Source organism: Elephas maximus, chromosome X (assembly GCF_024166365.1).
Source record: "Elephas maximus indicus isolate mEleMax1 chromosome X, mEleMax1 primary haplotype, whole genome shotgun sequence".
Taxonomy (NCBI): Eukaryota; Metazoa; Chordata; class Mammalia; order Proboscidea; family Elephantidae; genus Elephas; species Elephas maximus.
In genome coordinates this window covers 58,470,462-58,489,279 of record NC_064846.1, presented here as the reverse complement: position 1 = coordinate 58,489,279, position 18,818 = coordinate 58,470,462, and the positions used below count along the sequence as shown (strand labels likewise).

At 38.7% G+C, this 18,818-nt stretch overlaps 1 pseudogene; it reads left to right on the top strand.

The window, feature by feature from the left end:
* Window positions 1–493: 493 nt before the first annotated feature.
* Window positions 494–13,711, top strand: LOC126068718 (ferritin heavy chain-like; annotated as a pseudogene).
* The last annotated feature ends 5,107 nt before the right edge of the window (window positions 13,712–18,818 follow it).

Below are 18,818 nucleotides of genomic sequence, written 5' to 3'. Positions count from 1 at the left end.
AGGGAGTCCTTCAGATAGAAAACTAACATCAGACAACAACACAAGGCAAAGACAATACCATCACTCTGTTACCATCCCAAGTAAAGATATCACAACAGTAATGTAAAGTTAAAAAATGGTTACAGGTTTCCATTGTTATCTGAAAGTTTCCCTTACACCTCTTTGCTTTTGTGAAAGATTTATATTAGTACCTATTTTCGCTAACCGAGAAACACAGGAAGAGGATTTTTGCTTTTACAAAAAACTGAAAAGTAACAATAGCATTCCTATATGTAAACTGCTGGTTTGGGAGCACGCGCACCCCACTGATGGTGGCCTCAATATGTGAAAACCAGGTCAGTGATGCTAGAAAGGCACCAGTTCTCAACGATATCTCGGTAACATCGGAGGTACAGTAGTCTGGGAGCTCAAAGTGCAATGTACCAAAAGAGTGTAGCAGGTCCAGGTTGTGGTCCATGTCGGCAGGGCCAGGGGGCAGGCTGTCCAGAGACTAATGGAGCATACCCAGAGGCCATCGAGCAAGGGGGCAGCAGCTACTGCCACCTCTCCAACACCGTTGGAGGATGAGGAGGTGGAGGAAGAGGAGGGGGGTAGCAATGGACGAAGGTGAGGAGGAGATGGTGGCATTGGGGGAGGAGCTGCTGGGCTTTCTGACCAGGCTGCCCGCCCCACTGGAAACATCCTCTACAGCTCTTGCTTGAATTTTATGTATTATTTGGTATAATTGTAAGTTATTTTCTGGGCCTTTGAATGCTCAAAAAAATTTCCCATATAAATCACTTCTTCACTCTATGCCATTCATCTTATGAAAGGTTTCATAGGAATGCTCTACCTTTGACTATCAGGGGAAACCTGTACAGGGATTATGAGAAACAAAGATATAATCAATGACAACGCTAAAACAAAAAGGGAAATGAATGGTGTAACTATAGAACTTCCATATGGTGAGGTAGTTAAGGCAATTTCAAGATATAATAGATGGTTTTAAATGTAGGGTGTTAAATGTAAACTTCATGGTAACCACAAAGAAAAATAATAAATCTACCCATCAAAACAAAGAAGAAAATAAAAAAGACTCAGTAAACACAAAAACAGCAATAATAAATGAAAGAAAAAGAAAATCCATATACAAAAGGAACTAAGCACAGGAAAAAAGAGAACAAAAAACCATTAACACCACAAAAAAGTATAACAAAATGGCTGCAGTAAATTCTTACCTATTGATAAATCACACTGAATGTAAATGCATTAAATGCACAAATCAAGACAGAGAGTGGCAGAATGGTTTTAAAAAATGACTAGTCAATACATTATCTACAAGAGATACATCTTAGACACAAAACATAGATAGATTAAAAATCAAAGAATGGAAAAAATATACCAAGCAAACAGTAACCAAACAAGAGCAGGAGTGGCAATATTAATATCTAACAAAATAGACTTTAACTCAAAATCCATTATAAGACACAAAGATGAATATTGTATAATGATAAAATGGCCAATTCACCAAGAAGACATAACAATTATAAATATTTATGCACCCAATATCATAGCACCAAAATTTATACAGCAAACGCTAACAGAAAAGAAGAGAAACAGACAGATCTACAACAATAGTAGGAAATTTTAATACAACACTTTCAATGACAGAACAACTAGAAAGAAAAACGGTAAGGATACAGAATATCTGAATAACGCTATTAAGCAACTGGACCTCACAGAAATAAATAGAACACACCACCCAACAGCAGAACAATACACATTTTTCTCCAATACACATTGAACATTCTCCAAAATAGACCATATTTTAGGCCACAAAGCAAACCTCAATAAATTTAAAAAGATTGAAGTCATACGAAGCATCCTCTCTGACCATAACAGTATGAAACTAGAAATCAATAGCAGGAAGAATAAGGAAAAATAAATAAATACCCACCAAAATGGAAACTAAACACCACATTCCTAAAAAAAAAAAAAAAAACACCTACTGGGTCATAGAAGAAATCAAAAGTGAAATAAAAAAACTACTTAGAATCAAACGAGAATGAGAACACAGCATACTACAACCTTTGAGACACAAGAAAAGCAGTGCTCAGAGGTAAATTCATAACAATGAATGCATACATTAAAAAAGAAAAAAAGATACATGAGAAAATGCTCTCGATCATTAGCCATTAGAGAAATGCAAGTGAAAACTGCGATGAGATTCCATCTCACTCCAACAAGGCTGGCATTAATCCAAAAAACACAAAATAATAAATGTTGGAGAGGCTGCGGAGAGATTGGAACTCTTATACACTGCTGGTGGGAATGTAAAATGGTACAACCACTTTGGAAATCCATCTGGCGTTATCTTAAACAGTTAGAAATAGAACTACCATACAACCCAGAAATCCCACTCCTTGGAATATACCCTAGAGAAATAAGAGCCTTCACACAAACAGATATATGCACACCCATGTTTATTGCAGCTCTGTTTACAATAGCAAAAAGCTGGAAGCAACCAAGGTGTCCATCAACGGATGAATGGTTAAATAAATTGTGGTATATTCACACAATGGAATACTATGCATCGATAAAGAACAGTGACGAATCTGTGAAACATTTCATAACATGGAGGAACCTGGAAGGCATTATGCTGAGCGAAATTAGTCAGAGGCAAAAGGACAAATATTGTATAAGACCACTATTATAAGATCTTGAGAAATAGTATAAACTGAGACGAACACATACTTTTGTGGTTATGAGGGGAGGAGGGAGGGAGGGTGGGAGAGGGTTTTTTACTGATTAATTAGTAGATAAGAACTGTTTTAAGTGAAGGGAAGGACAATACTCAATACATGGAAGGTCAGCTCAATTGGACTGGACCAAAAGCAAAGAAGTTTCCGGGATAAACTGAATGCTTCAAAGGTCAGCGGAGCAAGGGCGGGGGTTTGGGGACCATGGTTTAAGGGGACTTCTAAGTCAATTGGCAAAATAATTCTATTATGAAAACATTCTGCATCCCACTTTGAAATGTGGCGTCTGGGGTCTTAAATGCTAACAAGCGGCCATCTAAGATGCATCGATTGGTCTCAACCCACCTGGATCAAAGGAGAATGAAGAACACCAAGCTCACATGATAACTAAGAGCCCAAGAGACAGAAAGGGCCACATGAACCAGAGACCTACATCATCCTGAGACCAGAAGAACTAGTTGGTGCCCGGCCACAATCGATGACTGCCCTGACAGGGAGCACAACAGAGAACCCCTGAGGGAGCAGGAGATCAGTGGGATGCAGACCCCAAATTCTCATAAAAAGACCATACTTAATGGTCTGACTGAGACTAGAGGAATCCCGGTGGTCATGGTCCCCAAACCTTCTGTTGGCACAGGACAGGAACCATTCCCGAAGACAGCTCATCAGACTTGAAAGGGACTGGACAGTGGGTAGGAGAGAGATGCTGATGAAGAGTGAGCTAATTATATCAGGTGGACACTTGAGACTGTGTTGGCATCTCCTCTCTGGAGGGGGGATGGGAGGACAGAGAGAGTTGGAAGCTGGCAAAATTGTCACAAAAGGAGAGACTGGAAGGGCTGACTCATTAGGGGGCGAGCAAGTGGGTGTACGGAGTAAGGTGTATATAAACTTATATGTGACAGTCTGACTTGATTTGTAAACGTTCACTTGAAGCTCAATAGAAGTTAATAAAAAAAGAAAAAAAGGTCCAAAAGCAATAACTCAACCCAACAACTTGACCAAATATAAAAGGAAAAACAAAAGAAGACCAAAGCTACCAAAAGAAAGGGAATAATAAAGATCAGAGCAGAAATAAATTAAATAGAGAACAGAAAAACAATAGAAAGAGTCAAAAGACTGTAAGTCAGTTCTTTAAAAGGATCAATAAAATAGACAAACCACTGGCTAAAATGACAAAGGAAAAAAAAAGATAAAAATAACCAAAATAAGAAATGAAACTGGAGACATTACAAGAGATCCAGCTGAGACAAGGAATACCATAATAGAATACTACAAAAATGGTACTGTAACAAATTTGAAAAGCTAGAAGAAACGGACGAATTCCTAGAAACACACTACCTACCTAAGCTAACACAAATAGGGGTAAATCTAAACAGAAGAGATTGAAGACGTCGTAAAGAAACCTCCAGCCAAAAAAAATTCTCCAGATAAGATGGTTTTACTGGGGAATTTTACAGAACATTCAGAAAAGAATTGATATTAATTCTATTCACACTCTTCCAAAACATAGAAGAGGGAGGAACACTCCCTAACTTATTCAATGAAGCCAGCATCACTCTAATACTAAAACCAGGTAAAGACATAACAAAAAAAGAAAATTACAGACCAATATCCCTCATGAATACAGCCACAAAATATTTTCAACAAAATTCTAGCAAACAGAATTCAACAGCATAGTAAGAAAATCATACATCACGATCAAGTGGGATTCATACCAGGATTGCACTGGTGATTCAGCATTGGAAATCAATGTAATTCACCACATAAGTGAAACAAAGGACAAGAATCACCTGATCATCTCAGCTGATACAGAAAAGGCATTTAATAAAATCCAATGCCTTTCCTGATAACAACTCTCAGTAAAATATGAACAGAGGGAAATTTCTCAACATAATTAAGGGCATATATACAAAACTAACAGCCAACATTATTCTCGAGAAAGACTGAGAGATTTCCCCTTGGGAATGGGAATGACACAAGGATGCCCATTATCACCACTTTTATTCAATATTGTACTGGAAGTCTTAGCCAGAGCAATAAGGCAAGAAAGGGAAATAAAGGGAATCCAAATTGGAAAGGAAGAAGTAAAACTACCTCTTTTCATAGATGAAATGATTCCACACATAGAAAACCCTAGAGATTCCACAAGGAAGTTACTGGATCTAATAGAAGAATTCAGCAAAGTTGCAGAGTATAAGATGAACACACAAAAATCAGTGGAGTTCCTCTACACTAACAAGGAGTACTCTGAAAAGGAAATCAAGAAAACAGTATCACTTACAATAGCCCCCCAAAAGATAAAATACCTAGGAATAACCCTAACCAGGGATGCAAAAGACCTATGCAATGAAACCTATAAAACACTAAACCCACAAAAAAAAAAAAAAAAAAAAAAAAAAAAAACACTACAAGAGACTAAAAGAGACCTACATAAACGGAAGAACATTCCATGCTCAGAACTGGTAGGCTTAACGCTGTGAAAATGTCAATACTACCCAAAGCGATCTACAATGTAATTCCAACCCAAATTCCAACAACATTCTTTACTGAAACGAAAAAACTAATCACCACCTTTATATGGAATTGTAAGAGGCTCCAAATAGTCAAAGCAATATTGAAGGAAAACAAAGTAGGAGAGCTCACACTCCTCAATCTCAAAACACACTATACAGTCGCAGTAATCAAGATGGCCTAGTATTGTTTCAATCACAGACATATAGACCAGTGGAAAATAATTCAGAACTCAGGAATGAATCCATCCATGAACAACAGATTTTAGACAAAGTGTCAAAGTCCATTCAATGGGGAAGAAACAGTCCCTTTAGAAAATAGTGCTGAGAAAACGAGATATTCATTTGCAGAAAAATGAAACAGGATCCACGTCTCATACCGTACACAAAAACTAACTCAAAATGGATCAAAGACCTAAAAGTATAAAGTTCCTAGAAGATAACATAGGGACAAAACTATGTGACCCAATTTTTGTCAAAAATAGATTTTCAAAGACAACTGCAAATGCACAAACAGCAGAGACAAATTACATAACTGGGAGCTCATAAAAATTAAATACTTAAGCTCATCAAAAACACTTTTTCAAAAGAGTGAAAAGACAACTTACAGACTGAAAAAGTCTTCAGGAATGACATATCCAATGAGGGTGTAACCTCTAAAATATATGTTGTTGTTAGGTGCCGTCAAGTCGGTTCCGACCCATAGCTACCCTATGCACAACAGAATGAAACACTGCCCGGTCCTGCGCCATCCTCACAATTGTTGTTAAGCTTAAGCTCATTGCTGCAGCCACTGTGTGAATCCACCTCGTTGAGGGTCTTCCTCTTTTCCAGTGACTCTGCACTCTGCCAAGCATGATGTCCTTCTCCAGGGACTGATCCCTCCCAACAACACATCCAGAGTATGTAAGATGCAGTCTCACCATCCTTGCTTCTAAGGAGCATTCTGGCTGTACTTCTTCTAAGACAGATTTGTTCATTCTTTGGGTAGTCCATGGTATATTTAATATTCTCCGCCAACACCACAATTCAAAGGCATCAGTTCTTCTTCGGTCTTATTCAGCGTCCAGCTTTCACATGCATATGATGCGATTGAAAATACCACGGCTTGGGTCAGGCGCACCTTAGTCTTCAAGGTGACATCTTTGCTCTTCAACACTTTGAAGAGGACCTTTGCAGCACTTTTACCCAAAGCAATGCGTCTTTTGATTTCTTGACTGCTGCTTCCATGGGCATTGATTATGGATCCAAGTAAAATGAAATCCTTGACAACTTCAATCTTTTCTCCATTTATCATGATGGTGCTCATTGGTCCAGCTGTGAGGATTTTGGTTTTCTTTATGTTGAGGTGCAATCCATACTGAAGGCTGTGGTCTTTGATCTTCATTGGTAAGTGCTTCAAGTCCTCTTCACTTTCAGCAAGCAAGGTTGTGTCATCTGCATAACGCAGGTTGTTAATGAGTCTTCCTCCAATCCTGATGCCCTGTTCTCTTTCATATAGTCTGGCTTCTCATATTCTTTGCTCAGCATACAGATTGAATAGGTATGGTGAAAGAATACAACCAGGATGCATACATTTCCTGACTTTAAACCAATCAGTATCCCCTTGTCCTGTGCAAACAACTGCCTCTTGATCTATGTAACGGTTCCTCAAGAGCACAATTCGGTGTTCTGGAATTCCCATTCTTCACAATGTTATCCATAATTCGTTATGATCCACACAGTCGAACGCCTTTGCATAGTCAATGAAACACAGGTAAACATCCTTTCGGTATTCTCTGCTTTCAGCCAGGATCCACCTGACATCAGCAATGATATCCCTGGTTCCACCTCCTCTTCAGCAAAATTTTGCTTGCATGTGATATTAATGATATTGTTCTATAATTTCCACATTCGTTTGGATCACCTTTCTTGGGAATAGGCATAAATATGGATCTCTTCCAGTCAGTTGGCCAGGAAGCTGTCTTCCATATTTCTTGCCATAGACGAGTGAGCACCTCCAGCGCTGCATCTGTTTGTTGAAATATCTCAATTGATATTCCATCAATTCCTGGAGCCATGTTTTTCACCAATTCCTTGAGAGCAGCTTGGACTTCTTCCTTCAGTACCATCGGTTCCTGATCATATTCCACCTCTTGAAATGGTTGAACATCGACTAATTCTTTTTGGTATAATGACTCTGTGTATTCCTTCCACCTTCTTTTGATGCTTCCTGCATCATTTAATATTTTCCCCATAGAATCCTTCACTATTGCAACTCGAGGCTTAGATTTTTCTTCAGTTCTTTCAGCTTGAGAAACGCCGAGCGTGTTCTTCCCTTTTGGTTTTCCATTTCCAGCTCTTTGCACATGTCATTATAATATTTTACTTTGTCTTCTCTAGAAGCCCTTTGAAATCTTCTGTTCAGTTCTTTTACTTCATCAATTCTTCCTTTGGCTGTAGCTGCTCGACACTCAAGAGCAAGTTTCAGAGTCTCCTCTGACATCCATCTTGGTCTTTTTTTTCTTTCCTGTCTTTTCAATGACCTCTTGCGTTCTTCATGGATGATGTCCTTGATGTCATTCCACAACTCATCTGGTCCTCGTTCACTAGTGTCCAATGCGTCAAATCTATTCTTCAGATGGTCTCTAAATTCAGGTGGGATATACTCAAGGTCATATTTTGGCTCTCGTGGACTTGCTCTGATTTTCTTCAGTTTCAGCTTGAACTTGCATATGAGCAATTGATGATCGGTTCCACAGTCGGCCCCTGGCCTTGTTCTGACTGATGATATTGAGTTTTCCATCGTCTCTTTAGACGTAGATAATTTGATTTCTGTGTGTTTCATCTGGCAAGGTCCACGTGTATAGTCACCATTTATGTTGGTGAAAGAAGTTATTTGCAATGAGGAAGTCGTTGGTCTTTCAAATTCCATCATTCAATTTCTGGCATTGTTTCTGTCACCAAGGCCATATTTTCCAACTACTGATCCTTTTTCGTTGTTTCCAACTTTCACATTCCAATCACCAGTAATTATCAATGCATCTTGATTGCATGTTCAATCAATTTCAGACTGCAGCAGCTGATACAAATCTTCTATTTCTTCATCTTTGGCCCTAGTGGTTGGTGCGTACATTTGAATAATAGTCGTATTAACTGGTCTTCCTTGTAGGTGTGTGGATATTATCCTATCACTGACAGTGTTGCACTTCAGGATAGATCTTGAAAAGTTCTTTTTGATGATGCATGCAACACCATTCCTCTTCAAGTTGTCATTCCCAGCATAGTAGATTATATGATTATCTGATTCAAAATGGCCAATACCAGTCCATTTCAGTCCACTAATGCCTAGGATATCAATGTTTATGTGCTCCATTTCATTTTTGACGATTTCCAATTTTCCTGGATTCATACTTGGTACATTCCAAAACTCAAAACAGAAAGAAAAACAATTCTATTAAAAAATGGGCAAAGGACGTGAATAGATACTTCACCAAGCAGGCCAAGTGACCAATAAAGACATGAAAAAATGCTCATGGTCACTAGCCAGTAAAGTAGAGATGCAAATCAAAACTACCATGGGATACCATCTCACACCCGCAGAAATGGCACTGATTAAAAACAAAAACAACAACCAATACTGGTGAGGATGTAGGGAGAATGGAACTCTTACCCACTGCTGATGGGATTGTGAAATGGTACAACCACTTTGGAAAACAATATGGCACTTCCTCAATAAACTAGAAATAGAAATGACTTATGATCCAATATTCCCACTCATAGGTATATACCCCAGAAATCTAATAAAAGAGACATGAACAGACATACACATACCTACATTCATTGCAGCACTATTCACAATAGCCAAAAGATGGAAGAAACCTAAGTGCCCATCAACGGATGAATGGATAAATAAAATGTGGCACATACATACAATGGAGTACTACCCAGCCATAAGGAATTATGATGAGTTCTAGAAACATAACATGGATGAATCTGTAGGATATTATGCAGAGTGAAATAAGTCAGTCACAAAAGGACAAACATTGAATAACCGCACTTTTATAAGACAGGAATAGGTATATATACAAAGATCAACGTTTATTGGTGGTTACCAGAGATGCATGGGGGGAGGCGGTGTTACATCCTAGATAGTAGACACTTATTGTTTTAGGAGATGGGAAAGGTAACACTCAATGTGGGTGAAGTGCAAAGAGCTTGACCAAGGTAAATGATGCCACTAAGAAATACACAAGAGAAAAAGACATTTTTGGTAACCCAAATCAAACCAAACCCATTGCTGTCAAGTCAATTTTGACTCATAGCGATGCTACAAGTCAGAGTAAAACTGCCCCATAGAGTTCCCAAGGAGTACCTGGTAGATTTGAACTGCTGACCTTTTGATTAGCAGCGGTAGCTCTTAACCACTATACCACCACAGTTTCCATTTTTGGTAAGGGACATATATAATTTTGCGATAACACCAACAACCAAAAAATGTGTGTGGTTACATATCTATGCATATATGCATATATGTGTATGGTTATCTATATATACATGTGTGTGTATACATGCATATATATTCATATATATAAAAAACCACACAGGGGGCACTGTTACAGATACTTCTTAGACATAACTAAAACACCTTGCGAATTTAGTTGTCTGGGTTTGAGGACTTAGAACCATAGTCTTATGGAATGACTCAGTCAATCGATATCATAAAGTTTATGTTCTACATCCTAGTTTGGTAAGTAGTGTCTAGAGTCTTAAAAGTTTGTGAGCAGCCATCTAAGATACAACTACTGGTCTCTACTCATCTGGAGCAAAAGAGAAAGACTCAAAGAAGAAAATAGTCTACAGGACAAATAGTCTACATGAACCATGGCCTCATCTACCCTGAGATCAGAACTAGATGGTGTTATGCTACCACTACCAACCATTCTGGTTAGGGCAACAATAGGTGGATCTTAACAGAATGGGAAACAAATGTGGAACAGAACTCAAATTCTTAAAAAGTCCAGACTTGCTGGACCACTTGATGCTTGGGAACTCCCCGAGACTATCACCCTGAGATACCCTTTAGACTTTAAACTGAACCTATCCCCGGAGGCTACCTTTTAGCTAAATAACAAAGTGGCTCTTAAAGAATATAACCCATGAGTACTGCACTCTTTTCAAAAAATCATCTATATGAGACCAAATGGTCAACAATAACTCCAAAGCAAAGATAAGAAGATAAGTGGGCAGGGAAACTAGATTACTGGAAATGGGGTAACCAGAATAAAATTAATGGGAATTTTGACACATTTTGAAATATGTAACCAATGCCACGGAATAATTTGTGTAGAAATTGTTAAATGGGAAACTCATTTGCTGTGTAAACTCTCACGGAAAACACAATAAAATATTTAAACAAATAAAACTTAGATGGGTAGGTAGATAGATGGACAGAAGAAAACAGACAGATAAATAGATAGATGGATTGACACAATAGCTGCAACAATGGGCTCAAGCAAAACAATGACTGTGAGTATGGTACAGGACTGGACAGTGTTTCGTTCTGTTGTACATAGGGTTTCTATGAGTCAGAACCCACTCAATGGCACCTAACAACAACAACAGGCATTAGTGAGCTGAAATGGACTGCTTTGACCATTTTGAATCAGACAATCATATGGTTTACTATGCCAGAAATGACAAATTACATTCATCATAAAAAACAACATTTCAAGGTCTATCCCGAAGTACGATGCTGTCAGTGATAGGATAATAAGCACATGCCTACAATGAAGACCAGTTAATATGACTACTATTCAAATTTATGCACAACTAATGACAAAGAGGAAGAAAGTGAATATTTTAACCAAATTCTGCAGTCTGAAATTGATCAAACATGCAATCAAGATGCATTGCTAATTACTGGTGATTGGAAGGTGAAAGTTGGAAACAAAGAAGGATCAGTAGTTGAAAAATATGACCTTGGTAATAGAAAGGACACCAGAGATCACATGATAGAATTTTGCAAGACCAATGACTTCTTCATTGCAAATACCTGTTTGCACCAACATAAACAGTGACTATACACGTGGACCTCACCAGACGGAATACACAGGAATCGAATCGACTACATCTGTGGAAAGAAACAGTGGAGAAACTCAATATCATCAGTCAGAACAAGGCCAGTGCTAACTGTGAAACAGACCATCAATTGCTCATTTAAGTTCAAATTGAAGCTAAAGAAAATTAAAGCAAGCTCAGGAGAGCCAAGATACAACCTTGAGTACATCTCACTTGAATTTATAGACCATCTCAAGAATAGATTTGACACAGGCCATGGAAGCTTCATAAACACATCAATACTCCCTGAGAAACTGAATTACGGGGCTGAAGGCTGGGGACCATGGTCTAGAGGGACATCTAACTCAACTGGCATAACCTAGTTTATAAAGAAAATGTTCTACATCCTACTTTAGTGAGTAGTGTCTGGGGTCTTAAAAGTTTTGTGAACTGCCATCTAAGATACTCCACTTGTCCCACTCCATCTGAAGCAAGGGAGAATGAAGAAAACCAAAGACACAAGGGAAAGACTAGTCCTAAGGATTAATGGACCACAACTACCATACCCTCCACCAGACTGAGTCCTTTTACAACTAGATGGCACCCGGCTACCACCACCAACTGCTCTGACAGGAATCAAAATGGAGGGTCCTGGACAAAGCTGGAGAAAAATGTAGGACAAAATTCTAACTCACAAAAAAAGACCAGACTTACTGCTCTGACAGACTGGAGAAATTTCGAGAATAAGGCCCCCAGACACCCTTTTAACTCAGTACTGAAGTCATTCCTGAGGCTCACCCTTCAGCCAAATATTAGACAGGCACATGAAACTAAATGGGCACTCCAGCCCAGGGGCGAGGAGGGGACAGTAAAGCTGATTATGGGGAACTCAACGTCAAGAAGGGTATAGTGTTGACACATCGTGGGGTTGGCAACTAGTGTTGCAAAACAATATGTGTATAAATTGTTTAACGAGAAACCAATTTGCTCTGTAAACCTTTATCTAAAGCATGATTTAAAAGGAAATAGATTTGATGCATCGAACACTAATGACTGAAGACCAGACGAGTTGTGGAATGACATCAAAGACATGATACATGAAGAAAGCAAAAGATCACTAAAAAAAACTTGAAAGAAAGGAAAAAAACAAATTGGATGTGCCAGATGTGTGGGGGAGGTATTTTTAGGATTTAGCAATGTCTGGCACATAACAATAATACTCAAACTTATAGTGTGCCTATCGTGGTCTGGGTATATTCTGTGTGATTTATATATCACATTTGCCCCTCAAAACAATCCTATAAAGTAAATACTGTTCTTATACCCATTTTACAGATAAGGAAACTGAGGAACAGAGTCATAAGAAACTTGTTCAAGTCACATATCCAATAACTAGTATAAAAAAAAACCACTGCCGTAGAGTCGATTCTGACTCATAGCAACCCTATAGGACAGAGTAGAACTGCCCCACAGAGTTTCCAAGGAGCACCTGGAGGATTCGAATGGCCGGCCTCTTGTTTAGCAGCTGTAGCACTTAACCACTATGCCACCAGGGTTTCCAATAACTAGTATAGCCAGGAATTAATCCCAGGCTAGCCTGACTCAATAATCCATACTCTTAACCATTATGCTGAACTGTGAGTTATCCACAAGTGAGAGCTCAAAAATTTTTAAGGGTCAGACATTCTTTGCAGAGAGTCGCTGAGATTCCCTGCTTCAAAAGCGCTTAGAGGGACTTGGTGCTTGACCAGGCCTGCCACTCAAAGCCAGCCCTTGCCATCTCCTCACAGTGCCTTCCAACCACCCATGGCACCCAGCTGCCACTCAAGTACTGGGCAGCCTCCAATGCCTCCCCACAGCCAGCTGCGTCCTCCTCATAGGTGCATGAGAAGTACAACCAGGACTCGGAGGCCACCATCAACCACCAGATTATCCTGAAGCTCTAAACTGCCTAGGTCTATCTGTCCATAACTTACTACTTTGACCGGATGATGTGGCTTTGAAGGCTTTTGCCAAATATTTTCTTCACCAATCTCGTAAGGATAGGGAAGATGCCAAAAAACTGACAAAGCTGCAGAACCAATAAAGAGGAAGAATCTTCCTTCAGCATATCCAGAAACAAGACCGTGATGACTAGGAGAGTAGGCTGACTGCAACTGAGTGTGCTTTACACTTGGAAAAATGCACGAATCAGTCACCACTGGAACTGCACATACTGGCCACTGACAAAAATAGCCCCCATTTGTGTGACTTCACCAAGATACGTTACCCGAATGAGCAGGTGAAATCCATCAAAGAATTGGGTGACTACTTAACCAACTTGTACAAGATAGGGGACTGGAAGGTGGCCTGGCAGACTATCTTTTTACCAAGCACACCCTGGAAGACAGGGATCAAGAGAGCCAAGCTTTAGCCACATAGCCACAAGGGTAACTTCCATGGCCAAGAAGACAGTTCAAGCATGTTGAGCTTACCTTTAACTTTTCTATAAATAATGCCAAACATTCACTTAAGTCCTTTGATTTGTATTGTTCTTTCAAATAAAGTAAGTCATTACCAAAACAGTAACAATTATTAGGTATTATTTTTTAACATAGCCAATAAAAACAAATGAGATTTAAATGTTCTTTCAATATTGTTTAAATAATTTTAAAACTAAAGTAAAAAAAAAAAGACCTGTTGCCATCGAGTCAATTCCAACTCAAAGCAACCCTATAGAACAGAGCAGAATGGCCTTATAGGGTTTCCAAGGAGCAGCCGATGGATTCGAATTGCCAACCTTTTGCTTAGCAGCTGTAGCTCTTAACCACTGTGCCACCAAAGACCAAAGATTAACTGTGAAATTAAAAGGCAAAACTATACAATTAGAAAAATATGGCTTAATTCTAGCTAGAGTTTTTTTTTTCTTTTTTTACTGTACTTTAGATCAAGGTTTACAGAGCAAACTAGCTCCTCATTAAAAAGTTAGTACAGAATTAAAGGAAGAGCCAAGATGGCGGAATAGACAGAAGCTTCCGGCGAGCCCTCTTTACAACAAAGACCCTCAAAAACAAGTGAAAGAGTATATTTGCGACAATCTGGGAGCCCTGAGCATCAAAGACAAGCTTAGACAACAAACTGAGGGGCAGGGGGAGGAAGAGACCATTCAGAAGTAGAGAGGAGTTACCAGACCTGAATCGTGGGAAGCCCTCAGTCAACATTCCCCGAGCTGTGGCGGGCTGGTACTAGTGTTCGGTCACAGTTTCCTCAGGGAGAAACAGCCAGCCACACAGCCCACTCACACCTCCAGAACCTGAGGAAAATGGCGTTCTTGGCAAAAGCTAAGTACTTGCATATATTTTACCGTGCCCCCCCCCCACCCTCAAGCAGGCTTCAGTGACTCAATCCCTGGGCCTGAGATAGACCCTGGCGAGCACCTAGACCCATCCTCCCACCCTTGGGGAAGGAAAAAATTTGCAACTGTGGGGAAAACATAATTTGCTAGCTCCATTAACCAGGACAGCTCAGGACAGAAGCGGCTCCTGTCTAGGCATAAACAATCCATGGACGTTGAGCACCTTTCCCTTCTGCATGGACCTGTGTGGGCCTGTTTCAGGAGAATAGGCCCTTGTTGGCAGACTACAACTGTTTCAGCTGTGCAGTGGAGAGGTGGGTGCTTGATGTTTGACACCGCTTTGCCTATTAAAAGTGTCCTTACCTACCCACATCAGGGACCTCAGGACTGGTAGCTCCACTCAGGTCACCCAGCAACCCATGACAGGGGTCCAAAGATAACTGATACCTCCCAGTCCTTGCAACCAAAAAATTTGGGTGCCCATGTCCCTCTGCAGAACCCACCCACCAGCACACTCTAGAGAACAGAGATGCATTCTCCTCAGAGACACTTGGGGGTCAGTTCTCAGCACCCTGCCTTCCTCAGAGCATGACCCCCTGCTGCAATCAGATACCGGTATATATGCCAATCACCCCTGCCCCTCTAAGACTGTAGGGCACAGCCTGTACCACACACTTGATGATCAACTACCTGGAAACCTGAGCTGAATTCATACAATAAAACTGAATGGACTCCTAGACTGATATACCTGATACCAAATCTAGCCAGCTGGGGACAGGACACCAGAGCTCCAAAGGCAAAAATAATCAACCTAGCTCACTCAAGCAACCACTTTGGGTATATCAAAACAAAAAAAGAAAGAAGCTATGACACAGTAAGCAAGCATAAACTAATACAATAACTTATAGATGGCTCGGAGACAACAGTCAATATCAAGTCACATAAAGAAACAGACCATGATCACCTCAACAGGCTCTCAAAACAAAGAATCCAGGGATCTTTTAGATGAAAGTGCATTCCTGGCATTACCAGATGCAGAATACAAAAGTTTAATATACAGAACCCTTCAAGACATCAGGAAGGAAATGAAGCAATACGCAGAACAAGCCAAGGAACACACAGATAAAGCAACTGAAGAAATTAGAAAGATTATTCAGGAACATAATGAAAAGTTTAATAAAAAAAAATTTTTTTTAGATGGAAAAATCCATAGACAGACAGCAATCAGAAATTCAGAAGGTTAACAATAAAATTATAGAATTAGACAACTCAATAGAAAGTCAGAGGAGCAGAATTGAGCAAGTAGAAGCTAGAATTTCTGAACTCGAAGATAAATCACTTGGCACTAATATATTTGAAGAAAAATCAGATAAAAGAATTTTTAAAAATGAAGAAACCTTAAGAATCATGTGGGACTCTATCAAGAGAAATAACCTATGAGTGATTGGAGTACCAGAACAGGGAGGGATAATAGAAAATACAGAGAAAATTGTTGAAGATTTGTTGGCAGAAAACTTTCCTGATATTGTGAAAGATGAGAAGATATCTATCCAAGATGCTCATCGAATTCCACATAAGGTAGATGTTAAAAGAAAGTCACCAAGATGTATTATAATCAAACTTGCCAAAACCAAAGATAAAGAGAGAATTATAAGAGCAGCGAGGGATAAAAGAAAAGTCACCTACAAAGGAGAGCCAATAAGAATAAGCTCGGACTACTCGGCAGAAACCATGCAGGCAAGAAGGCAATGGGATGACGTATTTAAAAAATTGAAGGAAAAAAATTGCCTGCCAAGAATCATGTACCCATCAAAACTGTCTCTTAAATATGAAGGTGAAATTGAGATATTTCCAGATAAACACAAATTCAGGAAATTCATAAAAACCAAACCAAAACTAGAAGAAAAACTTGAGGGAGTTCTTTGCTTAGAAAATCAATAATATCAGGTATCGACCCAAGACTAGAACACTGGGCAGAGCAACCAGAAGTCAACCCAGACAGGGAAATAAAAATAAATAAATAAATAAAGCAAGATTATTTAAAAAAAAAAAAAAAGCTCAAAACAGGGTAACAGTGATGTTATTATATAAAAGAAGACAACATTAAAATAATAAAGATGGACTAAGAAATGTAATCATACACGTTCCATATGCAGAGGTGATACAAAGAAATAAAAGATAGTTTTAAATTTAGAAAAATAGGGGTAAATAAGTAGGTAACCACAAAGGAGACAAACTATCCTACTGATCAAAATAAAATACACGGGAAAAATACAGACTCCTCACAAACAAAATCAACAACAACAAATATGAGGAAAGGGCAATATATAAAGAAAATCTACCCAGCACATAAAATAAAGTGGGAAAAAGAAACTGTTAACACACAAAAAAAGACATCAAAATGTTAGCACTAAATTCATACCTATCCATAATTACCCTGAATGTAAATGGACGAAATGCACAAGTAAAGAGACAGAGAGTGCCAGAATGGATTAAAAAACAAGATCCGTCTATATGCTGCCTACAAGAGACACACCTTAGACTTAGAGACACAAACAAACTAAAACTCAAAGGATGGAAAAAATGTATCAAGCAAAGAAAAATCAAAAAAGAGCAGGAGTGGCAATATTAATTTCTGACACAATAGACTTTAAGTTAAATCCATCATAAAGGATATGGAAGGACACTATATGATGATCAAAGGGACAATACACCAAGATTATAACTGTATTAAATATTTGTGCACCCAACGACAGGGCTGCAATATTCATAAAACAAACTCTTTCGGCATTGAAAAATGACATAGACTGCTGTACAACAATAGTAGGAGACTTCAACACACCGCTTTCGGTGAAGGACAGGACATCCAGAAAGAAGCTCAATAAAGACAGTGAAGATCTAAATGCCACAATCAACCAAACTGACCTCGTAGACATTTAAAGAACACTCCACGAACAGCAACCAAATATACTTTCTTTTCTAGTGCACATGGAACATTCTGTTGAATAGACCACATACTAGGTCATAAAGCAAGCTTTAGCAGAATCCAAAACATTGAAATATTACAAAGCATCTTCTCTGACCATAAGGCCATAAAACTGGAAATCAATAACAGGAAAAGCAGGGAAAAGAAATCAAACACTTGGAAACTGAATAATACCCTGCTCAAAAAAGACTGGATTATACAAGTCATTAACGATGGAATAAAGAAATTCATAGAATCTAATGAGAATGAAAACACTTCCCATCAGAACCATTCGGACACAGTAAAAGCGGTGTTCAGAGGCCAATTTATATCAATAAATGCACACATCCTAAAAGAAAAAAGGGCCAAAATCAAAGAATTATCCCTACAACTTGAACAAATAGAAAGAGAGCACCAAAAGAAACCCACAGGCACCAGAAGAAAACAAATAATAAAAATTAGAGCTGAAATAAATGAAATAGAAAACAGAAAAACAATTGAAAGAATTAACAAGACCAAAAGGTTTTTTGGAAAAATCAACAAAATTGATAAACCACTGGCCAAACTGACAAAAGAAAAACAGGAGAGGAAGCAAATAACCTGAATAAGAAATGAGAGGGGTGATATTACAACAGACCCAACTGAAATTAAAAGAATCATATTAGATTACTATGAAAAACTGTACTCAAACAAATTTGAAAACCTAGAAAAAATGGATGAATTCGTAGAAACTCACTACCTACCTAAACTAACACAAACAGAGGAAGAACAACTAAATAGACCCATAACAAAAGAAGAGATTGAAAAGGTAATCAAAAAACTCCCAAGAAAAAAAAAAAAAAGCCCTGATCTGGACAGCTTCACTGCAGAGTTCTACCAAACATTCAGAGAAGAGTTAACACCACTACTACTAAAGGTATCTCAGAGCATAGAAAAGGAAAGAATACTACCAAACTCATTCTATGGAGCCACCATATCCCTGATACCAAAACCAGGTAAAGACACAACAAGAAAAGAAAATTATAGAAATATATCCCTAATGAATGTAGATGCAAACATCCTCAACAAAATTTTAGCCAATAGAATTCAACAACATATGAAAAAAATAATTCACCGTGACCAAGTGGGATTCATACCAGGTATGCAGGGATGGTTCAACATTAGAAAAACGATTAATGTAATCCACCACATAAATAAAACAAAAGACAAGAATCACATGATTTTACCAA